General features: G+C 44.9%; 1 long non-coding RNA gene across 1 annotated transcript; it reads right to left on the bottom strand.

The window, feature by feature from the left end:
• Positions 1-13768: 13768 nt before the first annotated feature.
• Positions 13769-14569, bottom strand: LOC115698211 (uncharacterized). Its single transcript, XR_009688757.1, has 2 exons — positions 14141-14569; positions 13769-13990 (listed from the first exon to the last, which is right to left on the bottom strand). It is a non-coding gene; the product is annotated as an uncharacterized LOC115698211 (long non-coding RNA).
• Positions 14570-16433: the final 1864 nt, after the last annotated feature.

Here is a 16433-nt window from a genome sequence, read left to right on the forward strand (position 1 = left end):
TGGAGTGGTTCATGTGAGGGAGGGCTGGATTTAGTATGTCGTACCCACTGCTATTGGCCCCCGAACTCTCACACAAGGCCCAAAGGAGAGGAATTTAACCTTTAAATAAATAATTGTTATTCATTGAATCATCCCAATTCTAATTGGGCCTAAATAGAATTACTTATGTGAAATTTTATTTTAGCAACCTAGTCCATTTAATTACTTAATCCTTAAATGGGCTTCCTATATACATCTAAGCCCAAAAGCAAACATATAGGCTCACACAGGTCAAATGATTTGGATGGGCCCTATCATGTTACTAGGTTTACACAGATGAAAGAAGTACAAATTTACCTGTTACAAATTATTTATAAGATCTATTGATAATTGGACTGTGATTAAAATCAGATCATTGGATCTGTCAACAAGTTAATCATAGCAATTTAGATCAAATTAATAATAGATTTGTAAAAAAAATTGAATAAATAAATAAATAATCAAACAATACAAACACAATATCCATGTAACAAATGTGAAAAAAGATATTAATATAATTAAATTATTATTTTAAACTAGCCAACTAAATTTTGAAAATTTAAGGTTGTTAAAACCAACCAAAAAATATCATCAAAATTTAAAATTCAAAAAAGAAAACTAATTTAAAATATCAAGGTTTATTTGAATTATTTTGTCAAATTAAATTAAATATCAAATAAGATAAATGATTTGAAAAAATATCTTCAATATCATTTTCTAATCATATAATTTAATAAAATTAAAATAATAAAATAAACCAATTTTAAAATAGATATGGTTAGAAAATTATTATTTTAAGAATAAAATAATAAATAAATAATAATTTTTCTAATTATATGTCAAGATATCTTAAATTAAGTGTTGCTCCAAAATTCGCCCAAAATACGTGGACCAGTCAAGAGGGGACACGTGGATCAGATAACTTGGAAAGATTTGCTAAGTCTTTCTATGCCACCAGGAAGCGCTATTAGCATGGGTCCCGGAGGAGGCACCCGGAGTACAAGTTACTCCTGGAAGCTAGTATAGCGTGAAGGCCCTCCGGGATGTGTCAGGTCTCTCCCGAGAAATCAAGTCGCATTTAATGCTGCATGGGAGGAAGCGTGTTGGGACTGTAACACGCAATAAAGTCTGACGGCACAACCCCCGAACAGCAGCGCTACAGTAATGATCATTTAAGTCTAGCGACGGCTACTCTGCGAAGAGTCACGTCAATCATAAGACAAAAAGGACATTCTCCATAAAAACCCTACAGCACCTAGGGATTTGACCATGCATCACCCATGGTATATTCATCGGAAATGCCCAACTTTATGGATACTTACAGACACATGTGTAAGAACAATCCTAGGGATTACCCCACCAAAACACTATAAATACCCCCTCAAAGCTCATTTAATGGGGTCGGAGAATCTTGGTTGCAAAAGAGCAAGAAGAGAAAAAACTCACCAAGAACATTCTCTGTATTTAAGAGAAAAACATTCTCTCAAGTGTAGAATCTGTATTAAATACATCCATTAATAGCAGTGGCTCGTGGACTAAGGCTCATTAACGCCCCAACCACGTAAAAAGTCTTCATCTCACTTTCTTACAGCTCATTATTATAATTATATTTTAATAGTTGCCGAAAACCTCGGTCAACATTTTGGTGCTTTCATTGAGAGCTGAGGAAAGCTGCTTCACAACAAGCATTTAACTTCACGATAATGGTGGAGACAAGAGCTACACGTCATCCTCGCCCTCTAGAAGACGCTTAAGATCCCAATGAGGAAGATGTAGCCTCAAGGGCAGCAGAGGAGTCCGAGGAAGAAGAAGAAGGAATAGTTCCCGACGAAAACCACGAGGAACACCTAGACGAGTATGCTTATGATGATGGAAGCTACCAAGAGCTGGTGCTCCTCAGACAAAAAGCTATCGATCATGAAGCTGGGATCGAAGCTCAGAAAGTGCAAAATCAAAAAATGCATGAAGTGATGCTAGCCATGCAGAAAGCCATGGAGGCAGCTGGCATTCACGTGCATCCCAAAGCGATGGCCGCTGGACTCGACGGGGAGCCAGCGACGTCTTCGCCTAATTCCCAGCAGCAAAGGCCTAGGGAATCTAGCCCTATAAGGCACCCTGCTGAGGAAAACCAAACAAAAAACCCTACTTCTGCCCCTTGTCGAAAGAAAAGGGCGCAGGATCCGCGAAAGGTCCGCTCGGATTTCCCTAAAGGGAAAGGTCCGCAGAGGGGCAAGCCCCAAAGAGGGAGTCTTGGCCCTCAGGATCGAGGGGACCGGAAAAGCGTTTCCGTGCACCAGGAACCAGGGGGTAGAGGAAGAGGAGGACAGAGATGTCCACCCATTGATCTGAGAAATCAAATCAATGGGAATCAAGGTGACCTCCGGGATCACCTTGACCAAAAAAGATACAGACCCGTAGTCTCCTCGGGTACTGTAAACGAAGGGATTATGGCAGAGCTTGCCATACTTCGAAAAGATATTGCCCGAGTCTCCCGGAGGCAAAAGGGAGATGACTCCGACTCGGACAGTGAGGATCGGGAGCCTTGTGCCAAACATATCCTGGAGGCGGAGCTCCCTAAAAACTTCAAGATGCCCGAGATGGCGGCATATACTGGGAACTCCGACCCCAGTGATCACTTGTCACGATTCAACCGAGTCGTGACAGTCATGCGGGTCAGCAATGACGCCAAATGCTTATGCTTCCCCCTCACTCTGAGCGGATCGGCAGAGGAATGGTTCAAGAAATTGGAACCAGGATCGGTGGGATGTTGGAACAAGCTCCAAACCAACTTCCGGAGACAATTTGTCGCCGCCCGGAAGGTCAACTTGGAGGTTAGTGCCTTGACCAACATCAAGCAACTGCCCACCGAGACCTTGAAGAATTACATCAAGAGGTTCCGAGAGGAAGCCTCGAAGACCAAGAAGGTCGACGACGGACAACAGCTTGCGCTTCTCCAAGCAGGAATCCGCACCGGGACTCCCTTCTGGAACGAATTACAGCAAGAAGGCGCTGCTAGCCTTCAGGACTTCCAGAAGCGAGTCCAAAAATATATTAACCTCGAAGAAGCCTAGATCGTGGCTTACGGAGGCTATTATCCCACCGGGATAGCAGGATACATGCCAGGAGTATCGCCCTCGGGTACTGTCCCGACCGCGACCCCTCCGATAAGTGGCATACAGTTTTCTGCCACTCCCGGATACGACTGGGGCCAAGCTTTGCCCCCGGCATCTTCCCATTACGGCAACCCGTCCGGGGTGAATGGACGGGCTCCTTCACAGGCTGCCCCGACTGCTAGCTTAACAGGCCCTACCCAGGGGTCGAGAAGCAAAAGGTCTTCCAAGGGCAGCACCCGAACGGGAGAGAAGCGCCAAAAGAAGGGGTACACACCCCAATACACCCAGTACACAGAGCTCACGGACTCTCAAGAACGTGTATATTTTTCCACAAGGCAGAACACGCACTACCAGAGACCCCAGCCATTGTACAGAGACAGCTCCCGGAGAGATCCGAGTAAAAGGTGCGAGTACCACAACGACATTGGCCACAGCACCAATGAGTGTAAAAGTCTCAAAGATGAGATTGAGAATCTGATCCGTTTGGGCCACCTGCGAGTGGATCAAAAATAGGTTGCCCCACCTTAACCGGGGCAAGTGGCGGGGGGTATGCCTTCGGGAACATCGGGGTGTACGGCGGGAGTATTGCCTCCGGTGCTCCCGCGAGTGACACCCGGCATATGCCGGACTACCGCCCCGGCCTAATGGACGGGTAGCCATGATCTCCGGAGGTCCCCATATCGGAGGAAACACTCGAAAGGAGCGAAAGAGATATGCCGAGGCCGCAAGACACAGTGAGGTGTGGGAGGTCACTCAACTCCCAGCTCAAAGGCCTCGGCTAATGGACCAACCCATAACGTTCACGGAAGAAGACGCCAAGACGGTGCATTTTCCTCATCACGACCCGCTGGTCATAGAGACCCCCATCGCAAATAAAGTGGTGGCTAGGGTCCTGATTGACAATGGAAGTTCCGTGAACTTGCTCTTCAAAGAAGCCTTCACTGCGATAGGGTTGACCGACCGGGACCTCTCTCCTAGCGGATCGCAGCTCACAGGGTTTAACGGGACAACGCTAATCCCGATGGGAAAAGTCAGGCTCCCGGTTACCTGTGCCCGAGATACCCCCAAAGCACATTCAAGTATTGCACCTTCGTGGTGGTAGACCGTCCAACGGCCTACAACGCAATCTTAGGCCGACTGGCCCTCGTCGACTTTGGTGCAATAACTTCAATCCGACACCTATGCCTAAAATTCCCTACCCGGGAAGCCGGAGTCGGAACGGTGAGGGGAAATCAAGGAGAGGCCGAGCAATGTTACAATGTTGCCACCCACTTGCCGGTACTCATGGTCCGGGCCCCCGAAATAGAGAAGGTGAAGAAGACGAGCTGGATCCTCGCATAGGATCCGAAAGGGTCGTAGAACCAATGGAGGACGTCGAAGAAATACCAGTGTGCGACGACGACTCCACCAAAGTACTCCGGATAGGGAGAAGCCTAGATCCGGAGGAAAAAGATAAAATAATAAAAACACTGAAGGGCGCCATCGACATTTTTGCATGGCGCCAAGAAGACATGACCGGCATCAGCCCTCATGTCATCACCCATGTACTCAATGTCAACCCGGACATGCCCCCCGTACAAAGAAAAGAGACGCCCGCTCGACTCGGTGAAAGCCGAGGCCTTAGAGAAAGAGGTGGATAAACTTTTGTCCAATAGCATGATCCGCGACGTATACTATCCGAATGGTGGCCAATCCGGTCACGGTGCCCAAGCCAAACGGGACTTGGCGGGTTTGTATAGATTTCACGAGATCTAAACAAAGCCTCGCCCAAAGGACCGCTTTCCGCCGCCCGGGATCGACCGGATGGTGGACGCCACGTCCGGATTTAAGCCGCCGTCTTTCATGGATGCCTATGCCGGGTACAACCAAATAAAAATGCATACGGCGGACCGGGAGTGCACTAGCTTCGGGACCGATAAGGGGGTATCTTGTTACCTAGTCATGCCTTTCGGATGAAAAACGCCGAGCAACCTATCAAAGAATGGTTAACCGGATGTTTAAAAGCCTCCTGGGACGAAACATGGAAGTATATGTAGACGACATGCTCGTCAAATCCAAAGCACGCAACAGCCATGCAAGCGACTTAGAGGAATGTTTCGAAGTCGTCCGGAGATACGGCATGAAACTCAACCCGAAAAAATGCACCTTCGGGGTCAAGTCGGGAAAATTCCTGGGCTTCATAGTCAGCCAAAGGGGGATCGAGGTGAACCCGGAGAAAATCCAAGCTCTCCTGGACATGCCATCCCCCAAGAAACATAAGGACGTGCAAAGTTTGACCGGAAAGGTAGCCGCACTGAGCCGCTTTATCTCACGGTCCACGGACAAGTGCATACCCTTCTTCAACATACTAAAGAAATGCCAAAAGTTCGAATGGACAGATGAATGCGAGGAGGCATTCAAAAGGTTAAAAGACCACATGGCCAAACCTCCTATCCTATCAAAACCCGTCCTTGGAGAAGACTTGTTCCTTTACTTGGCCGTCTCCGAGCATGCGGTCGATCTTGCACTAGTCCGGGAGGAAGAAAAAATTCAGCACCCCGTGTACTATGTCAGTAAACGCATGGTAGGGGCCGAGACAAGGTACCCGGTTATTGAAAAGTTAGTATTCTGCCTCCTGATGGCATCACGGAAGTTGAGACCATACTTCCAAGCCCATCCGATCAGAATTTTGACCAATCATCCACTCCGGCAAGTTCTCCAGAAGCCTGAAGCATCTGGAAGACTCCTCAAGTGGGCAATGGAGCTGAGTCAGTTCGACTTACATTACGTGCCCCAGATTTCCATAAAAGGCCAAGCCTTGGCGGACTTCATCACCGAATGTAATGAAGCCGAGGCAACAGCCAATACACGGAGCCACCCATCCCCACTTGGAGAGTATTTGTGGATGGAGCTTCTAATGAAAACGGTTCAGGAGCCGGAGTGGCTATGATATCACCTGCGGGTTGCGGCTCCGGGCAGCACTCCGATTCAACTTCACAGCTTCGAATAATGAAGCCGAATATGAGGCCCTGATAGCAGGGCTAAAATTGGCTAAAGCTGTAGGAGCCAAGAGGGTGGAAGTCTACAGCGATTCTCAGCTGGTCGTAAACAAGTTTCCGGAGAATACCAAACTCGCGGCGAAAGGATGGCCGCGTACGTAACAATAGTCCGAGAACTGCTCCACGAGTTCACGGACTATAAAATAGAAAGAATCCCCCGAGAAAAGAACGCTCACGCGGACTGTCTGGCTAAGTTAGCCTCGGACAGCGAAATCGAAGAGGCGGGGGTAGTACCGGTGGAACGCTTGGCGAGCCAAGCATCAAAATAAAAGAGACCACACAAACGGTTGGGCAAGAACCCGAGTTTGGATGGTCCCCATCATAAAATACATAACCACGGAGTGAGTTGCCCCAAGAGAGGGCACTTTGTCTCGAAAGATTCGATATCGGGCTCATCATTATGTAATGATGGATCAAATTCTCTACGGAGAGGACTCGGCATGCCTTATTTAAGGTGTGTATCGGACCACGAAGCTAGACAAATCATGCTGGAGGTCCATGAAGGGTTCTGTGGAGATCATACGGGAGGACCCAGCCTCTCAAAGAAAATATTGAGGCAGGGATACTTCTGGCCAACAATGAAAAAAGATTGTATAGACTATGTCCAAAAGTGTGACTCGTGCCAAAGGTACGCGAACATACCGAGAGCTCCTCCAAATGAGATCACTTTGATGACCAGCCCTTGGCCCTTCGCGGTCTGGGGCATAGATCTCATCGGGTCTCTACCTACGGGAAAAGGAGGGGTAAAGTATGCAATAGTAGCAGTGGACTACTTCACCAAGTGGACAGAGGCTGAGCCTATGAAGACAATAACTGCTAAGAAGGCATTGGACTTTGTTATCAAAAACATAGTGTGTCGATACGGCTTGCCTCACAAGATAGTCTCGGACAATGGAAAGCAATTTGATTGCGAGGAATTTACTGACTTTTGCAACCAACACGGAGTGGTAAAAAGCTTCTCCGCGGTAGCCCGGCCTCAGACAAACGGCCAGGCGGAAGCAGTCAATAAAATCCTAAAGGTCAACTTGAAAAAGAAGCTGCTGGCCTGTAAAAATAACTGGCCTGAAGAATTGCCAAGGGTATTGTGGGCCTACCGGACGACCCCCGTAACCACAACGGTCACTCGCCGTTCTCGATGGCGTACGGTTGTGAAGCAATGGTCCCGGTGGAAACATTATTCCCATCCCACGGGAGGACGACTTACGATCCGGCCACCAATCAGGCCCTGCTCCAAGAAGCTCTGGATCAAGTCGAAGAACTCCGGGATGAGTCCCAAATACGGATGGCCGCTTATCAAAAGAAGGTGACCAAGTATTTTAACTCCAAGGTTAAAAACAGAAAATTCGCTATTGGGGATATGGTCCTAAGAAGGGTTTTCCCAGCCACCCAAGAACCCGGAGTGGGGGTACTTGGACCAAATTGGGAAGGACCATATGAAATCGAGGACGAAATCGGTTCTGGCACTTACAAACTGAAAAGAATGGACGGAACTACTGTCCCAAGAGCCTGGAATGCCGATCACCTCAGAAAATATTACCAGTAGCGAATTAAACTTAGATTTTGTTCAAAGGGTTTGTACCGTCCAAATGTATGCCTCCTCCATATTAAATAAAACCGAGTGCCTTAAAAACAAAGTTTCTATGCCACTCACGGGGGTACTAGGGTATACCGCACGGACAAACAAGAACAATCTAAGTAAAATATCCTGACCCAAAGGGCAGGTCAATCTAAGTAAAAAATCCTGACCCAAAGGGCAGGTCAAAAAATATGCGCAAAAATAAAGAGCGTAAGTATAAAAACCCTGAGCCAAAGGACAGGTTGAAATATATAAGTGTGAGAAAAAAAAAAGATCGCATATATATATAAATAAAAAAAAATATCCTAGCCCGAAGGGCAGGTCATACACATGTAAATGGCCCGGGGACAGGCCTTAAATTGTCTCCCCTTCAAATAAAAGCTGCCGCCTATATGTAAATTGTTCTAAGGCAGCAGCAAATATGTACAAACAAAAAAAAAAGTTATAAGAAGAACGGGTAGAATCTGGGTCAATAATAAGGCAGCTCAGTCAGCCCGCGGTGGAAGACGAGGTCCAATCCGTGCCTCAAGCTCAGCATCAAGCCTCTTCTTCTTTTCCCGAAATTTGGCAATCATGTCCTCGGGTTTGGGATAAAAAGTAAGCTTGATACTCTGATCATTGGTGGCCCAAGCCATGTAGACACCGTCATCAAAGCGCTTTGGGCACCGGGCGCAGGAGACAGGAGAAAGGAGTTCGGCCCTCTTGGCCTTCCTGGTAGACTGATCTTTGTAGTCCCGAAGCTCCTTCAACTCCGCAGCTAGAGCGGCCTTGGATTCGATATCCGACTAGTGAGTCTCCTCTAGAGACCTCACTTTGGCGGCCATTTCATCCAAAGCCTCCCTGGCCTCCCGAAGATCTCGCCTGGCCTTCTCGGCAGCCTCGGTTTGAGCCCTTAGTTCCTCCTGATGATGGGCCTCCATCCTGCCTCTCCGCTGGGCCTCGGCACGGATCATGGCCTCACTTTGAGCCTCCCTCCGGGTAGCCTCCTCTTCCTTGGCCTTGGCCTTCTCTTCCTTGGCCTTGGCCGCTGCTTCCTGGCGCTCGGCAGCCTCCTGGTAGATCTGCCTCTCCGCTGTGAGGTCTTGGAGGACCTTCCTGACGTCGTTCATGTCCCCAAAGTCGGACAGAGCGAAGCCATGGTTTATGATGTTCCTGGAGAGGCGACCAGCCTCAGCAGCAAGCTGAACCATAACGGGGTATAAGAAAAAATTTCTCAAAGGAAGAAATCAAAATACAAACAACAAAAAGGAAACGCAAAAAATTGCAAAGTACTTACCACTGTGAGGGAATGGCTGAGGTCCTGGACCTGGAAGATGGAGTTCAGGGAAGCGCAAGTGGCAAACCGCTTGGGCGCACAGCGTGTAAGCTGAGAAGCGAACTCACCGGTCATTTCCGCGGCAAAGGGAGCCAAAGTGGGCCCTAGGAGGGGACGGAACCAGTCCGTTAAAGGGTCCAGGTTGAGGTTCCATGGATCATGATAGTCCAGATGGTTGATGCTCGCCTCAACCTCAGCTCGCAGAATCCTCCTAAGGGCCTCCACCTCGGCATACCCCCGGGAGTACTCGTCCATAGCGTAGTTGTGTTTGGCTATGCGAAGCTCCTGCCTCACCTCATCCCCCGGAATCGGGGTAAGATCAATGTGAGGAGGAGCAGGATTTTCCTCCATCGGGGAAACCCCGCCGTCTAGGCCATGAGCAGGAGTGTCGGCCCTCCGAGGCCTCTTCGGCTCGTCCTTGGCAATCATCTTGCCCTTACGCTTGCGAATCAGAGCCACTTCAGGCTCCTCCTCGTCCTCCTCTGCTACCACTGGAAGGGCTTGAGGCTCTCCAGTACCCTCGGCGGCTTCCTCCGAGAAGTCCCACCCTTTCCCTTGGCCTTCTCCCGGAAGCACCTCCTCGTCATCCACTAAGTCAATGGTTTCGGGAGGAACGCCGGAAGGAACCTTCAAGGAAGGAGCCGGGGGAGAGGGGGTGAAAGCCGGAGGAGCCACGGGAGTATGTACCCCGGCAAGCTGTTCCAGGATGGCATCCATGGAGGTACCTGTTCCAATAAAATAAGCAAGTGTTAGAGGTTCGTGAGAAACTGCTTATAAAAGGTGCAGCAAATAAACTACTCCTACCCGAACTTCCTAATTCGGCCCTAGCAAAGTCCCAAACTTTAATGCTGGCAGCATCATCTCCAAGATAACTGTCCGAGGGCCGAAACCAGCTGGACGCTATGTAAGCCGACGGACCTAAGGGAATAGGTTCCGGAGGGCCGGAGCCCATCCGGGACCGACCTAGGTAATCTCCTAAGTTCGTAAAATAAAATTCCTTCAAATGATCCCCCCACCGGGTCGACGGCATCTTAAACCTACGGAGACGCTCGTCGAACCCTATGGGCCTATGACTGGTATATTCATCAACGGAAGGGACATAGCGAATTATCAAGGGAGACTTACCACCGGCACCGGAAGTGCTAGCACCGGGAGCACCCGAGTTTGGTTCGGGGGCTGAAGGCTGAGGCCGGGAAGTCTGGTTCTCAGAAGAACCTTCAAGACGAAGGGGCCCCCCGGCGGAAGGACCTCCAATCTCTTCTTGAAGAATCTTGTCAAAAAATTTTGCCTCGGACTTCCCGCCAATGGCTTGGCTCCTTCGCACCACCGGACTCCCCACACGAAGCCCTCTCCCAGAGGCAGCCTGGGCCTTAGAATACGCCTTCTCCTGGGCCTTCCGGTAGAGATAATCTTGATACTTCTTCTCTGCCGTAGCAATGAGCTCATCCCGGAAGGCCTTCTCCGCAACCGGCGCCCTCACATTAGGGCAGATGACCTTGGAGAGGTTGGAGTCATCCACGGATTGATGAGAAAGGATAAGTTTGGCCTTTCTACAATTCTCCGTGGTGACAAGGCCCCCGACATCAAGATCGGCATGGTCGTAGGAGGCGAAAGCTTGGGCCCTTCGAAGGAAAGCCTGAGTGGGGAGCGTCCGCTGGTAAGGTGGGATCCGCACCCACTCCGTGAGAAGCTCCGGGTGGTCCACGGCCCTGAACCCGGACGAGAAGAAAAATCGGTGGCGGTACTCCTTAACATGAGTCTGCCTATTATATGGAACCATCCCCTCGTTAGCAGGGTGGATCCGGAACCCATAAAAACCATCCTTAAGTTTGTCCCCTTTCTTGGGGACGGATACAAGTTCATAAAAATATAAAATTTCCGCCGGGCTGGGAGACCCCCAGCCGCGGGCGGTGTAAAAAATAAATAAGCCTGAGAGCAGGCGGTAAGCTTGAGGAATAAGTTGGTATGGCGCAAGGCCGACAAATACAAGAAAATTCACAAAGTAATCTTGGAGCGGGAGCATGGCACCGGCCATCAAATGGGTCTGACTCCAAGCCCCGAAGCCGTCATAGTTGTGATTAGGCGTCTCCGAGTCACGAGGAGGCCGGTGGAAGGTCCCTGAGGTAGAGGGTTTGATCCCAGCCACATTAATGATGTTCTCCAGCTGGTGAGGGCAAGTCAGGGTCGATCGAAGCTCGGCCGCTTCCCAACCAGTGGCGCGGGACTTGTACCCTTCCTGGGCAACAGGTCCCAGAGAAACCTCCTCCAGGGTGGCTATGTTTTTCCCTTTCTTCTTCGAAGATTTCGAGCCAGAAGCAGACATTTTATGTTCTGAGAAAAACAAAAAGAAAAAACCCAGCAGTTAGGCCCCATACCAAACCCTAAATCAGGAAAAAGGGAGTGGGGGTCCCCTAACCGCTGGAAAGAGGCCCCCTCCGGACACGTGTCACCTGGGAAACTCAGGAGAGAATCCCTGAACAAGTGTCGGGTGCAGTAAAATCGCAGAAAAGTGGTTTTGCAAAAAGGAAAAGAAAAGAGAAAAGCCTTCCTATGCCCTATGCAATTGCTAAACGAAGAACACATGGCTTTCTTCAAACAAAGCTGTATGCCTACAACAGAGGCATGACAATGGCGACTCTACAACTAACACAGTAAACATAAAGCAGAACTCGAAGAACTTAAACACTCACACACCCAGAAACCTCTAAGTGCGAACCCAGAAAACAAACGAGGTAAATGTAAGCGTGTTATTATCTAAAGATGCAAGAAACTTACAGTTGATTGTTGAACTGGGGGTACTGAATGTGGTTGAGTGAGAGTTGAGAAGCACTGGCAAAATCGAACACTGGAAATAAAAGAAATGTTTAAGTGTTAAAGCAGTTTGTGCTACTTTGAGGAATTCTCTCTCTGAGAAATTCGAGCAGAAATGGCAAGGAATGGAAAGTAACCGAAATGAAGGAAAGGTGGTGGCTTTTATAGGCAAAAGTGCATGAGGAACAGGCGTCTTCACCTACCAATCGCACGGTGGGGGAAACGCACGATTCGAATTCCCAAAAGATCAACGGGCCAGATCAATCTACCATTAAGGCGGTGGAAACGTTTGAGTATCCGTCTGACACCATCAATGCGTCGCATCAATCATGGGGCGCGAAACGAATCGACCTCTGCAAAAGTGAATCGCCGCATTTAATGCCATTATTAGACACACCTCCACGCGCCCCCAAGACGTATCAGAAGACCGAGGAGGCGGCTGGAAACATTCCTGCAAACAAGCATATTGCTGCATTAAATGACATCATTTAATGTGCCCCCACGCGCTCGAGGCTCGAGCTAGGGAAACGAGGGGTCAACCGGAGACACTTGAACAAGCCTTGGTTTATTTTTACTAAGTAAACAAGGCTTGGGGGGTAAATGTTGCTCCAAAATTCGCCCAAAATACGTGGACTAGTCAAGAGGGGACACGTGGATCAGATAACTTGGAAAGATTTGCTAAGTCTTTCTATGCCACCAGGAAGCGCTATTAGCATGGGTCCCGGAGGAGGCACCCGGAGTACAAGTTACTCCTGGAAGCTAGTATAGCGTGAAGGCCCTCCGAGATGTGTCAGGTCTCTCCCGAGAAATCAAGTCGCATTTAATGCTGCATGGGAGGAAGCGTGTTGGGACTGTAACACGCAATAAAGTCTGACGGCACAACCCCCGAACAGCAGCGCTACAGTAATGATCATTTAAGTCTAGCGACGGCTACTCTGCGAAGAGTCACGTCAATCATAAGACAAAAAGGACATTCTCCATAAAAACCCTACAGCACCTAGGGATTTGACCATGCATCACCCATGGTATATTCATCGGAAATGCCCAACTTTATGGATACTTACAGACACATGTGTAAGAACAATCCTAGGGATTACCCCACCAAAACACTATAAATACCCCCTCAAAGCTCATTTAATGGGGTCGGAGAATCTTGGTTGCAAAAGAGCAAGAAGAGAAAAAACTCACCAAGAACATTCTCTGTATTTAAGAGAAAAACATTCTCTCAAGTGTAGAATCTGTATTAAATACATCCATTAATAGCAGTGGCTCGTGGACTAAGGCTCATTAACGCCCCAACCACGTAAAAAGTCTTCATCTCACTTTCTTACAGCTCATTATTATAATTATATTTTAATAGTTGCCGAAAACCTCGGTCAACATTAAGCATTATTGAAATTTCTACAAAAATATATAAGTTATTTAAATATTTAAAATAAAATTTATAAATTTCTAATAAGTAAAATGTTATAAAATAGTAAAATATCATTTTTCAAACTTATAATTTATAAATAATTAAATATTTAACAAAATAACCAACTTTTGAATTTGAAAATCTTATGGTTAAAATATCTATAAAAATATCTAGGTTAATTTTAAATTTATTAATTATTTAATTTTTCATATAAGATGATTTTAATAGGGATATTGGCGGCTAAACTACCTGAACTTTACAGTTTGTTACACTTAACCACAAAAACCGAATTTTTGGTGATTAAACTACCTAAACTGGTTCCGTTTTTTTCTGCACACCTCCGTCCAAAAATCACAGTTAAGTGTCACGGTGAACTGTCCACGTGTACACACTTGTACACGTGGAAAATTTTTAGTGGTCCACGTAATATTAGTTTTAAAAAATAAATATAAATATTTTAAAAAAAAATTAAAAAATCAGATTTTATTTTTTTATTTTTACTTTTTTTCTTAATTTAAAAAATTAAAAAAATTAATTTTTTTTTTACTTTTTTTTTTTTCTTTTTCTTCTTCTTTCTTCTTCTTCTTACTTCCTTCTTTCTTTTTCTGCAGAAACCCTGAGGTTGATGTCTACCCTGGTGCGGCTGTTAGTGTAAGTAAGACGATTACAAACTTTAGAAACCAAAACCGATTAGAACCATTAACCCTAGAAAAGAAAAAGAAATGAAAGAAGCCATTAGTACACAACCCTAGTGCAGCTACAACTAGAAGAAGAGAAGAGCAAGAATGAAAAAAAATCTTTGAACCCTAGAAAACTCTACTGAAAGTTTGTTTTGAAAATTTAGAAAATCATAACCTGGAATTTTTCTTTCGTGCTGCTATTGATGAGAAGAAGAGAAAGTTTAAAAAATGTTGAACTTTGAGAGAAATGGTGGGTGCCGAGTAGTGAGCCTTAGGGATTAGAAAATTACCTTTTATATTAGGGTTTGGCATCTTAGGGTTACTCTTTTGTCTTCTTGGGTTGTTGATTCTTGGGCCGTTTCTCTTGATTGAGTGTGTGAGTGAAGAGAGTTTGACTTTAGATTGGTGGCTGTAGGCGTGTAGGTGTTATAGGGCCTGAACCTTTGTGGTTCTTTTGAGTTAATACTTGAGCTTTGCTTGTTGAACATAGAAGATTTCGAATATATATTATAAGTAGAATTTAAATTGTATAGTTGGTAGTACAATTGTGGTAAGACCTTTCGATTTAACGCCATAACTGAGGTTGATGTCTACTCTGGAGGATTTTTGCAGAAAAAGAAGAAGAAAGAAGAAAGAATAAAGAAGAAGAAGGAGAAAGAAGAAGAAAAAGAAAAAAAAAAAGTAAAAAAAAAAAAATTAATTTTTTAAATTTAAAAAAAAAAAGTAAAAAAGAAAAAAAAATAAAAAAAATTTTGACTTTTTAATTTTTTTAAATATTTATAATTATTTTTTAAAACTAATATTACGTGGACCACTAAAAATTTGCCACGTGGACAGTCCACCGTGGCACTTAACTGTGATTTTTGGACGGAGGTGTGCAGAGCAAAACGGAACCAGAGTTTAGGTAGTTTAGCCGCCAAAAATTCAATTTTTGTGGTTAAGTGTAACAAACCGTAAAGTTCAGGTGGTTTAGCCGCCAATGTCCCGATTTTAATATAATATTTCAAATTAAAAGGATAAAGTTATCTTTTAATTTAAAATATGCCCAATATTAAAATATCTAACCTTAAAAATAAATAATATATAAATATTAAAGAAATTAACAAATTTTTAAATCTGACCATAATTTAAAAATTAAAAAAATTAATTTTTAAATTTAAACCTCGAAATATCAAAAATTAAAAATAATGTATTAAAAATAAATATTAATAATTAAAAAAATGATGTTTAAGTTTAAATATATTAAAAAATATATATTTTATTTTAATTTTGGAGTTTGAAAATTGGAAAAATCCAAAATTGGGGAAAAATCCCACAAAAATCAGGTTGGGTGAGGTGGCTGCCCAGGACGCTGCACGTGCAGCCAAATGAGGCTGCAAATAGGCCAGGCGTGTCACTCGTTCCCAGTCGAGAAAACTCGGCATTTGTAGGATTCGTGTGGGCGGACGTAGGCGCGAGCAAGAGCATCACGTGGGTGTGCTTCTCGTGTCTGAACGAGTGACACCGTGTCTTCAGACACGGTTTTGTCCCAGTCCGCGCGCGCAAGCCCCTTTCTTGTCCGAGTTTCTAGTGCGAGTGAGCACCAGCTCGACACCGATGGGCACCCAAAATTCAAACCTTCATAACTTTCTCAATTTTTATCGAAATCGAGTTCCGTAAAAACCAAAATTACTATAATTAATTATTAAATAATATTGTCATTTATTATATTTATTTATTAGACTAACCAAAGTCTCTTAATTAACAAATATACCCTATAAACTCTTTCTTTACAGTTTCGCCCTTAATAAGTGATAAATTCACAAATAGACATAGTCTAACTTGAGAATTATAATTGATTAATTAAAACCAATTAAATGAGTCTTACAAGTAGTATTGTCTCAACTAGTGTGGGGACCATGGGCCTATATTGTTGGGTTTTGTGCCCTAAATAAAACACATTACAATCTGATTAGTTATCAATCTAAGAAATTTGAAGTGATTTATGTTTGCATGAATTTTACATGCTTATGGTTTAATATATATTTAATATATGCACAAAATCAGTTAAGTCCAGAACATATATTTATTCACAATTACAGTATTGTCAACACAGTGGAATGTGATTGTGATTATATGATTCAAAAGACTAAGTCCCTGTTTCATTAGTGTTTTGGATTTACACTGATGTGATAATCAGCGATGATGTGTACTTACACTTGGAGTAAGTGTTATGTTCTTTCCAGGACATTGGTAAAGTATACTAGTTTCGAATGTATGGAGTATACATTGGACTGGACCGATATTGAACTTAGTCAAGATATTATAAACTTACCGTTGTATCTTTCCAAGTCAATATCACTAGTTGATCTTAGATTAAAAGAATCTAATGTTGGAAATATTTTACCAGGATTTAGATTTACTAACAAGTATGTTTCATTAACATCCTAATATGAATTTTAAAACAATGAAATAAACACATATAAAGT

The sequence above is a fragment of the Cannabis sativa genome, chromosome 7 (assembly GCF_029168945.1).
Source record: "Cannabis sativa cultivar Pink pepper isolate KNU-18-1 chromosome 7, ASM2916894v1, whole genome shotgun sequence".
Lineage (NCBI taxonomy): Eukaryota > Viridiplantae > Streptophyta > Magnoliopsida > Rosales > Cannabaceae > Cannabis > Cannabis sativa.